Source organism: Salvelinus sp. IW2-2015, linkage group LG6.2 (genome assembly GCF_002910315.2).
Source record: "Salvelinus sp. IW2-2015 linkage group LG6.2, ASM291031v2, whole genome shotgun sequence".
Taxonomy (NCBI): Eukaryota; Metazoa; Chordata; class Actinopteri; order Salmoniformes; family Salmonidae; genus Salvelinus; species Salvelinus sp. IW2-2015.
This window is the reverse complement of record NC_036846.1, coordinates 14,569,105-14,580,885: the sequence shown is the minus strand read 5'-3', so window position 1 is coordinate 14,580,885 and position 11,781 is coordinate 14,569,105. Positions and strand designations below refer to the sequence as shown.

The window sequence follows — 11,781 nt, the reverse complement described above, 5'->3', positions numbered from 1 at the left end:
GCAAGGCGACTTCCTGCTTAAATAAATCATAAAATCTGCCAAGACAGCCACTATTGGCTATTCTCAAAGGAAGGACTCCTTATGAAGACAAAATTGTGTCAGTCTTGGCAGATTTGACTTCTTTTGTTGATGATGTCTGTAATAAGGAAGTCGCCCTGCTTTATATTATGTCATATCGTTGAGTCTACCATTAACAACAGAAGGAGCCAAAAGTCACCCTCTCTCCTCTCCCAGTCTCCTCCTCCCTACCCCACCCCCTTCCCCTTACCCCTCCCTGGCTGTCCAGTGTTTGAGCTGACCTTGTTTTTATGACCAATCCAGTGATCCGTGGCCTGCTGCAGAGGCTGCTGCTGTTAACACAGCTGAGGTGCATTAGACAGCCTGTTGTTCCTGCCTCTTACCTGGCACCGGGCTCTCTATTTGTAATCTGCAGTGTTTTCTCTTCTCCTCGGAAAAGATGCAGACACAACCCCCACACCACCCCTCACCACATCCAAGTGGCACCTCTCACAGGCCGTTGTGTAATTAATTTCCCGTGGTGTTGTTTTCTCTTTAGTTCCCCCTGATTTTTTTAGCTTTGAACCGGAGCCTGTCCATCAGTGAGCAATCTGGCCAGATCCACTTGATCACAAATTAGTGAGATCTTAGTTCCAGTGAAATAGAGCGTTGGACTGGATAGAATACATGATTTGGTCTGTCAGTGGTTCTGAGGGCTTTGTTGGTGGCCAGTCAACTGCAGTAAAGGGATTTTATGTGGCAGAAGAAGTGATCCTGGTACATCTGGACTGCCAAGAGCAGTCCAGATGTTCCGCCTCCTGCAACCTATCTCCTCTCTATTCCATAGCTAGCTGAGCACTCCACTGTTGATTCCCCTGCCTTCCCTCTCTTGCTGTCGGGATGTTGTCAATAACTAAGAGAACCATAAGGGAGCCAGCATCTGACACTCATTACCCATGGTGCCTTGCTCATCATGTTCTACGGCTCAGACGTTTTTCTCTCACGATTGAAGCTGATGCGCCTTTCTTCTCTTAGCCCCTCACCACTTCTGTGATTGGGAGGCAGTAGCAGTGACACACATTCCAGCAATGACAGTGAACAGACTGGAGCCACTCTTTGAACTGAACCTTGACCCATTCAAAGGGGCCGTCTGGGGTGGCTGTAACGCTCCACTGGCGACGCTCTCTGCCCTGCACTGCACTGTAACTCTATAGCCTCATTGTCATGCTCCATATCGCCCCAGTGACCCCGAGTCCAATTATACAGCTGACCCGGGGTTGATGACATAACCTTGGGCAGCTTTTGGGGGGTGTCACAACACAGAGGGGCTACCTGCTGTCTGTCATGACGTGTCAACACTGCATGCTAACCAGACTTCCCAGAGTGGTCCCACTAGGCGTAGTGGAAGGAGAGTTGCTCCCACACAGAACTTTAGATGTTTCCCTTCACTTATTCACCCACAAACTCCCATCAGAGGTCTTCTCAAAGACTCCTTTCATGATAGGTGAGGTCATGATAGACACTTAAAGGGGCACGCCATAAAAAAAAGAATTTCACATATTGTTCCTCATTATGTACAACAGTTCACTTTGAGGGTTAAAGTAGTCTCTTACGTTACAAGTCAATTGATACAACTTCACTGGAGTCAGCGATGTCACTTTAATTGAGACCAAAGAAAATCCTATAAGTAAAACCCTTTATTATTGTGATAATAGTATTCATATGGGTTCATGAGGGTCAATTACAGGACAGCACCAAAGCAGGGTTTGCTGATGTAGGTGGTCATATAAACCAGTCTCAAGACGTTATGGTTTTTATAAGCCAGAAGAGAGCAGCTTTAAGCCTAAGGCGACTTGAATAATATGCAAAGTTTTCATGGAGAAAGAGAAATGTTATGACTCAATACGTCAACTGTAATTGCTTTAGCAGGATTCCTTTATCCAGTAGAGTGTCCATAATAATCTTAGAACCAGGGTTAGCAATAAGTTGCATGATTGCTAAATGCTTATATGGCTGGATTTATCCATGATCTCCATACTCAGCATTTATACCATATTAATATGCATTATGCTTAATAAGGAGTTTAAGCTATAGGGGCCTGTCACACGCAAGGTGTTACTTGATGGTCATGGGTTTAATATAGCATTCCAACAGAGATGTGGCTGTATTTCTTTGTGCTGTATGTGTCCTATCACTTGGCATTGCCTATTACAGCCTTCCCTTGGGACCAAAGTTGGTTCTCTGTTATAGCAGAGTTTCAAGACTGCTAAACACGGCTGAACACAGGAGCTGATGACAGGGCTGACGCGAATATCCTTCGAATGTCAAATGTAAATATACATAGTATAATTATATTATAATTTCATGTACATATTATAATTATATTATAATTCATGTACATATGATAATTATCTCACCCAGTTTCCTCTGCAATACTGCAATACTGCTGTCAGTAGTAACATCCATTAACATGCCTCGTTTCAGAGGGACCTTAGCAAAGAGGACAAAACACAATGGATTCTTAAAATACGATTTTTTTAATATTACTTATTATCATAAAGATATATTTACACACTTTACAGAAATAGAAAATAAAAACACAAAGCTACGCATGAAAGGAAAAATAAAATAAGTACTCCAAGAGCCAAAGCTTATATTTTATAAATTAGAAACCAAAAGTTCAAATATGTACACAGTATTTCAACCATTTCTGACAGTTGTTTAATTCATTTATTTATTTATGTTTGTTTTTTTGTCCAGTTCAACATCAAAACAGAGACAGGGACTGTACATTTGGCCTGGTGAGTAATATGAGCACACACCTTAGACAGAAGTGAAGAAGTTCAGCTGTAATACATTTTTTAAACTGCAGTTTGCTTGTGACCTAGTAAGTAACACTGTTGCAATGGCATATAAGCCTACACACTCTGGAACTCTACTTCGACTGTCTGAATGGTATTGGTGGTGGATCCAATCAATGGGAGGAGGAGCCTTCTCTATTCTGAAGTCTGAAGGTCTCATTTGAGTCTGTGAGATAATGACAGATCATTCTCAAGTCCCATGGGAAATCTAGTTATCCTTTGGGTGGCCCAGCCGGTGGAAATGTGTGAATGCATTGGGCTTGATCCTGCAGACACCCTCAATCTGTCTGTATTATAGGGCTTAGATGCATAAGGTAAAACTATGGAATGTATTGCATGCTAGCTAGTCGTTTTTCTTTCTCCTTGGCGGGTCATGTTACGTTTGAAAAGGGGATTTACTGTAGCTTGTCAAGAGCTGAGAGAAAGTGACAGCAACATCGAAGATTAAAAACCTAGTGGTTTCGACTGACTGGTTATGGGGACTGCCTACAGCTGGAGCGAGACAGTGACCCCTGGCTAAGCTGGCATTTTCATCACTAGCTTGCTAGCTACTAGACTCCCTTTTCTTGTCCCTGCCAGTCCTACACATTTAGCCCTCTGCTGATTCCTACTCCGTACACACTCCCAGCCAAATGCACAATTTTGACAAGTGGAAAAGGTGCTGAACACAAAAGTGGTGCGTCCTTCTCGGAACAAATACCAGTGGGACATGCTAACAAGTGCATAGGAACATTACTCAGGCCTTGTGATGTAATGAAGAAGAGGATTGAGAATAGTGTTTCTTGCGTAAGCTTTGCTGGAAAAGACCATTAAGGAAAATGTTTTTTGCTCTTGGAGCATAATGTATTGGTTTACCATTTCAGTTTGAGCTTGTCCCTATACAATCTCGATTAACCTGATATGGTTAGGGCTGTAGGGCTGTAGGCTATGTTCTATAGGAGGAGAATGCGCGAAAGCTCTCACGTGTCCATGACGTATTGTTCTGCAGACTACATTTTCTATTTTGTTTACGACCACAAAAGAAACAGCTATTTTCCACACTGCATTAAAAAAATAAGCTTTGGACAACCAGCTAGACAAGAATCAGACGACAAAAAAATTGTCACAATACACTGGAAAGCCATTTCATATCAAGAAGAGACTTGTTTTCAGGGTTTATTTTTCCAGCAGCATAATGGAATTTCAAAAGTGCAGCCTTGCGTGCCCGTACAGAGAAGTCTTGGACCAAAGCCAGATGATTGATGGAGGTCATTGATATTGGGAGGCTTTGGATCATGTGATATTTGTCTTTGGAAGTTTGGATCCATCTGATAACCATCATCAGGGTGGACTAGCAGTAATGTGGGCAGTTTGGGGAGACCAAGACTCAAATTGTACTCTACACATAAATATTGGGTTTGCTCAACTCCCCTGGAGGGGCAGCTTGGCTGGTGCAGATGGTGGGTATACATTCATGAAGAACAGTGTGGATACAGACATTGCTCGGCTCCTATAACACTTGCTTCTCAGAAAGGAAAATAGTGATTTATAAACCCCTTATTTTGACCCAATCCAGCCCAACTCCTGTGGCTTAGAATGCCCATTCCCAGCTCCTACCCCTACTAACTCTCTCCACCTGCTCCTACCCCTACTCTCTCCCCCAGCTCCTACCCTTATTAACTCTCTCCCCCTGCTCCTACCCCTACTAACTCTCTCCCCCAGCTCCTACCCTTATTAACTCTCTCCCCCTGCTCCTACCCCTACTAACTCTCTCCCCCATCTCCCCCATCTCCTACCCCTACTAACTCTCTCTCTCTGTATAATACTAGTTGAGACACCCTGAGCAAAAGGAGTCTCATTTCAAAGGAGAATTAATGAAATCTACATCTTTGTCTGAGAGGGTATGAAATAATCATTGTGTGACCAAAATTATTACTTCACAGTGCCCTAAGATTTAATACATGTTTAATCAAGGCGAGCTTGTATGGGTGAGTTACCACTGTGATTTGAGATGCTCTCTTATTAAGAGCTTCTTGTGATGGGAGGGAGAGTTGCTGGGAAACTGCTTTTCAATTCCAATCTGGGAGAGAAATAGCAATGGGGGAAGGTAACATATTGGAACTCTAGGTTGAAACCAAGCCGGTTACAAAACTAAGTTCCAATTTCCTCTCCTGGCCACAATGAAACCATTTTTGTTGGATGATTGGTAACAGTCTAGTAGTGAAAGTCATTCTTACTGTAGTTGAAACCATATTTGGATTAAGAGACCAACCGAAAAACCGGTTTTCAACATCCCTCCCACACCTAATAGCAAACTGGATGCTGATTGGATGGCATCTGCTCTACAGGTCCCAATTGCAGCGTGTTACATAGTTAGATAGATCTACAAGGGGTTTATGGTTGTAGAGAGGGGAAGGGTGTGGTTCCAATCTAAACCAATTAGACAATAAGCTGAGCCTGTGAGAGGCCCCAGCCTAGGGGAAGGGCCCATCTGAGAGAGATTAGCCATGGGATTTAATGAACATCATGATCAAAGCCATGACCACCTGTGTGTGGAAGCGTGAACTAAACTGTACCCAACAGGGGGCTAAAGAACCAAAATGACTAAGCAAGGACTGAGTCTGGATACATGGCTATAGTGGTACATAGGCAGGGAGGGCAAAGATACAGTATATGGCAATATGCTTGTCAAATAGAAATGTTTGTGTTTCTTAAATAAATGCGCAAAAGAGAGATTGCTCTGGTACAGGCTTCTATCACAGCACCCTGAGAAAAAAATGAATGAAAATAGAAAAACATTTGAACAAAACAGTAATATTATTCCAGTACGATGGAAAGGCATAGCACATTCCGTCAATCAAAGATCTCGGTCAAAGGGTCGAAACCAGTCTCGCGCTAAACAGTCAGAGAAGAGAGCACTATTGGTAGGCAGAACATGGTGGTATATTTACTGAGCTGACAGCATGTCTCTGCTTGAAAAAGTGTTTTTGGTCTAATTGAACTGTCCTCCTTGCTACCACTGCCTATAATTGGGATTTGTCTTGTGTATAGAAATGTATAGTAATGCATGTGAGTAACCCAGACTACAAACAAGAGGTCATGTGTTTCTCTTTTCTTTCTTCCTTTTCGTTCCTTGCTTCCTGGCAGCGTTGTAGAGTAGGTTATTATTTGGCACTTCATTAAAAGGCGAGGGAGTCTGTTGTTCAAAAGCAGACCAGACCAGTCCTGCCAGTTAACAGTCGTGTAGAGCAGCTGCTGGGGGCCGGGGATTGGGAATGGGATTGGGAATGGGATTGGGATTTGGGATCAGAGGACTCTTATCCCAGCTGGGACACGGTGTCTGTAACCTTGGGAAAATTGCTTAACCCCCTAAAAGAGCTTTGGATTAAAGAACCTCCCAGGTGAAATAATTACTGTGATGCTTACAGCAGATTGTTTTGATTATATGTGCTGTTTCGAACGGTGAAATTGAATCCTCACTCTGGTCCAATTTTTGTTAACTTAACATATTTTGCCAAAATGAACATCAAATAAAAAGGTAATGATTTTGGCCTTTCTCTAGTTTCTATAAGGAAAACCTCAGATTGAGTTTTGCTGCAGATACTGTAGGTGACAATATCTTGGGTGAATTTCCTAACCTGGCTTCAATGGATCTGCCTAACTCGAAACATATAGAAGTCAACTTTTGGAACTCTACCACTGCCTTTCCTCACTATCATCACCTGTTCATTAGTAAAGCCAGAAGTAGCTGCACAGTAATGGAACTAACGACTGTGGTCACCTTGGATCTGAGAGGATGGGAATACCACACCATGGAGAAGTGACTGAGGCTTTAAGTCTAAGACTGGAACCATGCTCCCCGTCAACCACCACACGTCATGCAAAGTGTGCGACACAGAGGAGACCAGCTACTGTATGACAGGGCTCTAGAAAGCAAATGATCAAAAACACTTGGGGGTGGGGTGGGGTGGGGGTGGGCGGGAGGCAGAGATAGGGAGCAAGGGAGTGAGTGAGAGAGATGGAGAAATAGAATCTGATAGCTTGGGCTCAGTACCCCCCCACCCCCCCTTTCCCTGCCCCCAATTCTTCTTAGAGTTGAGGGTGATAGACGTGTCCTGATAGTTTTGTGGACAGAAAAGAGTTGCTTGAAGAACCAGCAGGTGCTATAGGACATCACTCTTCAGGCTGGGCAAGCGTAGGCCCCTTCGTTGCAAGGCCCCACAAGGCAAAGGAAGAGCATAGAAATCAGAACATGGGGGTGGGCGGTCGAAGCAGTGCCTGCAAAACAAAAACAGAGATGACAAAAGTGCCATAAGTCCAGTGCAGTTTTCATGAACATTTATGTGAGTCATGTACAGTTGAAGTCAGAAGTTTACATACACCTTAGCCAAATACATTTAAACTCCGTTTTTCACATTTCCTGCGTCTAATCCTAGTAAAAATTCCCTGTCTTACGTCAGTTAGGATCACCACTGTATTTTAAGAATGTGAAATGTCAGAATAATAGTAGAGCAATTTATTTATTTCAGCTTTTATTTCTTTCATCACATTCCCAGTGGGTCAGAAGTTTACATACACTCAATTAGTGTTTGGTAGCATTGCCTTTAAATTGTTTAACTTGGGTCAAACGTTTCTTGTAGCCTTCCACAAGCTTCCCACAATAAGTTGGGTGAATTTTGGCCCATTCCTCCTGACAGAGCTGGTGTAACTGAGTCAGGTTTGTAGGCCTCCTTGCACACACACGCTTTTTCAGTTCTGCCCAGAAATTTTCTATAGGATTGAGGTCAGGGCTTTGTGATGGCCACTCCAATACCTTGACTTTGTTGCCCTGAAGCCATTTTGCCACAACTTTGGAAGTATGCTTGGGGTCATTGTCCATTTGGAAGACCCATTTGCGACCAAGCTTTAACTTCCTGACTGATGTCTTGAGATGTTTCTTCAATATATCCACATAATTTCCCTCCCTCATGATGCCATCTATTTGTGAAGTGCACCAGTCCCTCCTGCAGCAATGCACCCCTACAACATGATGCTGCCACCCCTGTGCTTCACGGTTGGGATGGTGTTCTTCGGCTTGCAAGCCTCCCCCTTTTGCCTCCAAACATAACGATGGTCATTATGGTCAAAAGGTTCTATTTTTGTTTCATCAGACCAGAGGACATTTCTCCAAAAAGTACGATCTTTGTCCCCATGTGCAGTTGCAAACCGTAGTCTGGATTTTTATGGCGTCCTTGCTGAACGGCCTTTCAGGTTATGTCGATATAGGACTCATTTTACGATGGATATAGATACTTTTGTACCTGTTTCCTCCAGCATCTTCACAAGGTCCGTTGCTGTTGTTCTGGGATTGATTTGCACTTTTCGCTTCAAAGTACATTAATCTCCAGGAGACAGAACCCATCTCCTTCCTGAGCGGTATGATGGCTGCGTGGTCCCATGGTGTTTATACTTGTGTACTATTGTTTTTACAGATGAACGTGATACCTTCAGGCATTTGGAAATTGCTCCCAAGGATGAACCAGACTTGTGGAGGTGTACAATTTATCTTCTGAGGTCTTGGCTGATTTCTTTTGATTTTCCCATGATGTCAAGCAAAGAGGCACTGAGTTTGAGGGTAGGCCTTGAAATACATGCACAGGTACTCCTCCAATTGACTCAAATTATGTCAATTAGCCTATCAGAAGCTTCTAAAGCCATGACATAATTTTCTGGATTTTTCCAAGCTGCTTAAAGGCACAGTCAACTTAGTGTATGTAAACTTCTGACCCACTGGAATTGTGATACAGTGAATTATAAGTGAAATAATCTGTCTGTAAACAATTGTTGGAAAATTACTTGCGTGCCTTTCTCAAAGTAGATGTTCTAACCGACTTGCCAAAACTATAATTTGTTAACAAGAAATTTGTGGAGTGGTTAGAAAACGAGATTTAACGACTCCAAACTAAGTGTATGTAAACTCCCATCTTCAACTGTAGCCATTTTATTTCCCCATTACAATAGGAAGCTATCTGGTATGCAGGCTTGGTTGCTGTACTTTTCAGAAAATAATTTGTTCTCAAGTTAAATAATGCAGTGTTTGACTGGAAAGTAATGTTGAATCAAATCGCCCACAAACATATAACCAGCTGATTCAATTTCAGGGATCGTAGTTTCATTTTCTGAAGAGGGGAAGGAGGGAAAAACAAATGACCTAAACCATTGTGGAAAAGAACACTACCTGTGTTTCTTGTACTATGCTAACTGCATTGGGTCAGTTCCTGTCAATCAGACAATCTCTTGTCTTTCCCTGGACTTTTATCTTTTTTGTTGTATGATAATTCAGAGAGATTTTCATGGCTAGTGCTCTCAGCGAGCTTTGTTGCATAACTTCAGGGTTCATTGATTGATAAGAGCATGCTCTTGTTTCTAGAAGGCATATTTCTGTGGTTGTGTAATGCCAGTATACTGATGCGTATCTGCTCATCCTTTGTGTCCCTGTTTGTGTTGGTACTCTGTTTGTTTTCTCTACGGTATGATTTCAGCATGGTAGCATAGGCGGAAATTCCAGGGGGGACGGGGGGGACACGACCCCCCCATCTTGGGAAAAATATGATTTGTCCCCCCCAATATATCACTGTAAACATAACTATGTAATTTCAATAATATTAATAATACGCAATGAAAGCACTTGTGCTGATTATAGACACTTAATAGCGCGTTTTTAAGTTTCAAAAGATTGCGACCCCCCCCGCCCTTTGCCTCACAATGGTTTGATCCACTGCCAGTTCTTTAGCTGGCAAGGTAATAGAGGGTTCGTATCTACTGTCCGAAAGGGACATGTACGTAACTGACGTGAGGTTAATCCAGTCAATCCATAGCAGGTCCATAGCAATGTTATTTATTTATTTTTATGTTGGCAGGGTTCACACACTAGCTGAATTTGCAGAGCTAGCGCGCAAACTAAAGCAAACATTAACTATCAAGCTAGCTAGTACCTATTCCATTTATGTGGAGTCGTCAAAGATGGAATCTTTGCTATCGTCAGTTTTATCCAAGATCAGCATGCAGCTGTAGTGCTTCGACGTCCCGTTGATAAGGTTAGCGATAAACTGAAGTCCAAACTGAACAGAACAGAACTACACTCTCTTCTACCATTGTCTTAAATATATATAATGGTCTCGTTGCAAAAGATAAATTGTCGCTAGTGAACTTTTTTTATTTTATTTTATTTCACCTTTATTTAACCAGGTAGCAAAGATTATAGCAAACACACAGAAACGGAATTGGTGCTCGCTAGCTTTACAAATTCAGCTATTGTTGGAAGCCAGCCAATATGAAACAAACTATTAAAATTCAAAAGGTTGCAGCATGTGTTGTGTAAATGTGTGTGTGTGCAGCTAGGCCAGCCAGCCAGGTAGAAAAATGGCAGAAAAAGTAAGAAGACGGAATCAGAGTATTTGTCAGTACACCAAAACGCATAGTAAGAACTCTAGTATCCTAATATCTCAAAGACTAGTTGATAAAATGTTCATAAGAAAGAAGTGAAATGTTTCCAATGATGTCATTAGGCAGAGCAGGCAACAGATGGCACACAGACAGCAGAGCTGGGGACAGATATGCAGGGACAGATTGGCAGACAGGAAGTCTCAGGTAAGTTTGTTGAGTCTTTGTTTGGCACATTATGAAAGGTTCTCAATTTTTTTGACTTGTAAAATAGGGCCATAATTGAAAAATGCCATGGATACCCACTCTCAACTTAAACTGGTGACTAAACTAAGATTTGTTTACGGCAATGGTATTGCTGTTGTGATTAATTGTGTAGTTTGGGTACGGGTAGTTAGGAGTACGGCAAACACCTTATTTATTTTCTAGGAGACAGACTGTGAGTCAGTTAGGGTGGTGAAAGGGAAAGAGCCAGGGAGAGAGACTTCAGAGGACAGTGTCACAGCCACGGCAGGACCAAGTGTCACCCTTGTTGCCAGCAGCACCAGTATAGGGGACAGTGGCACAGCATTGTCCAGTTACCACAGTGGATGGCACAAAACCATATCAGCCACACCACAATTTATAGAACGCAAACTCTTGCCACAGTGTGTTTGACGTTTCAAGAGAGATGGTTTCGCGATTTCCCCTGGCTACATTATAATCCATCAATAAAAGGAGTGTTGTGTTTTCACTGTAGCCAAGGGTTTTCAAGCAGCCATCTTTTGGCCAAAGAGCAGATGCTGCCGTCATTAGTGCAGGATTTAGGAACTGGAGAAAAGCCATTGAAAAATTCACAGCACATCAAACTGCAAACCCACCGCCACTTTGTAATTGTAACAGCACACCAGCTAAATCCAATCAGTCTCCAGTAATCCAGCGCGTGGGGTAAACAGCAGGAGGACGCAAGGCATTGCTTGATGAAAATTGTTAGTTCGGTGCGGCATGTAGTAAGACAGGGACAAGCCTTTAGAGGCCACACGGATGACAGTGGGAATTTATACCAGATTTTGAACACTTAGGGCAGAAGAGGATGATCCCATTTTACTGAAGTGGTTAACAGAGCGTACCACAATGTACACAGGCCCCAAAGCACAGAATGAAATTCTGAACATCATGGCCAATAGTCTTCGAGCCATTGCAGCTGAGATTAGGTCTCTTCTGATTGTACAATTTTCATTAATTGTTGATGGTACTCAAGATGTCTCTGGTGCTGAACAGGAGAATGTCTGTCTGCGTTATGTTGACCATGCCCATGTCCCTCACAGGAGTTTATTGGGCTATACAGGGTGTCGGAGACAACAGGCGAGGGCATTGCGAAAGTGGCAACTGATGTGTTGTTGAGGAAACCCGCAAACAATAGCTCGGTTCTTTTGTTCAGTAGTGTGTATAGCAGTGGTTCTCAACCTTTTTGGGGTACTGGAACCCTGCATATTTTGAGGCAAGGCAGGCAAGGTTTTGAGCGGTCCTCAGGGACGCCACC

At 42.8% G+C, this 11,781-nt stretch overlaps 1 protein-coding gene across 1 annotated transcript in view; it reads right to left on the bottom strand.

The window, feature by feature from the left end:
• Positions 1–6,934: 6,934 nt before the first annotated feature.
• The window catches only part of LOC111965859 (apelin-like), a 30,043-nt gene continuing 25,196 nt past the window's right edge, over positions 6,935–11,781 (bottom strand). The window contains exon 3 of the mRNA XM_070444251.1: positions 6,935–7,115. The gene's annotated coding sequence lies outside the window, so the exon portion shown is untranslated. The remainder of the gene's footprint in view (positions 7,116–11,781) is intronic.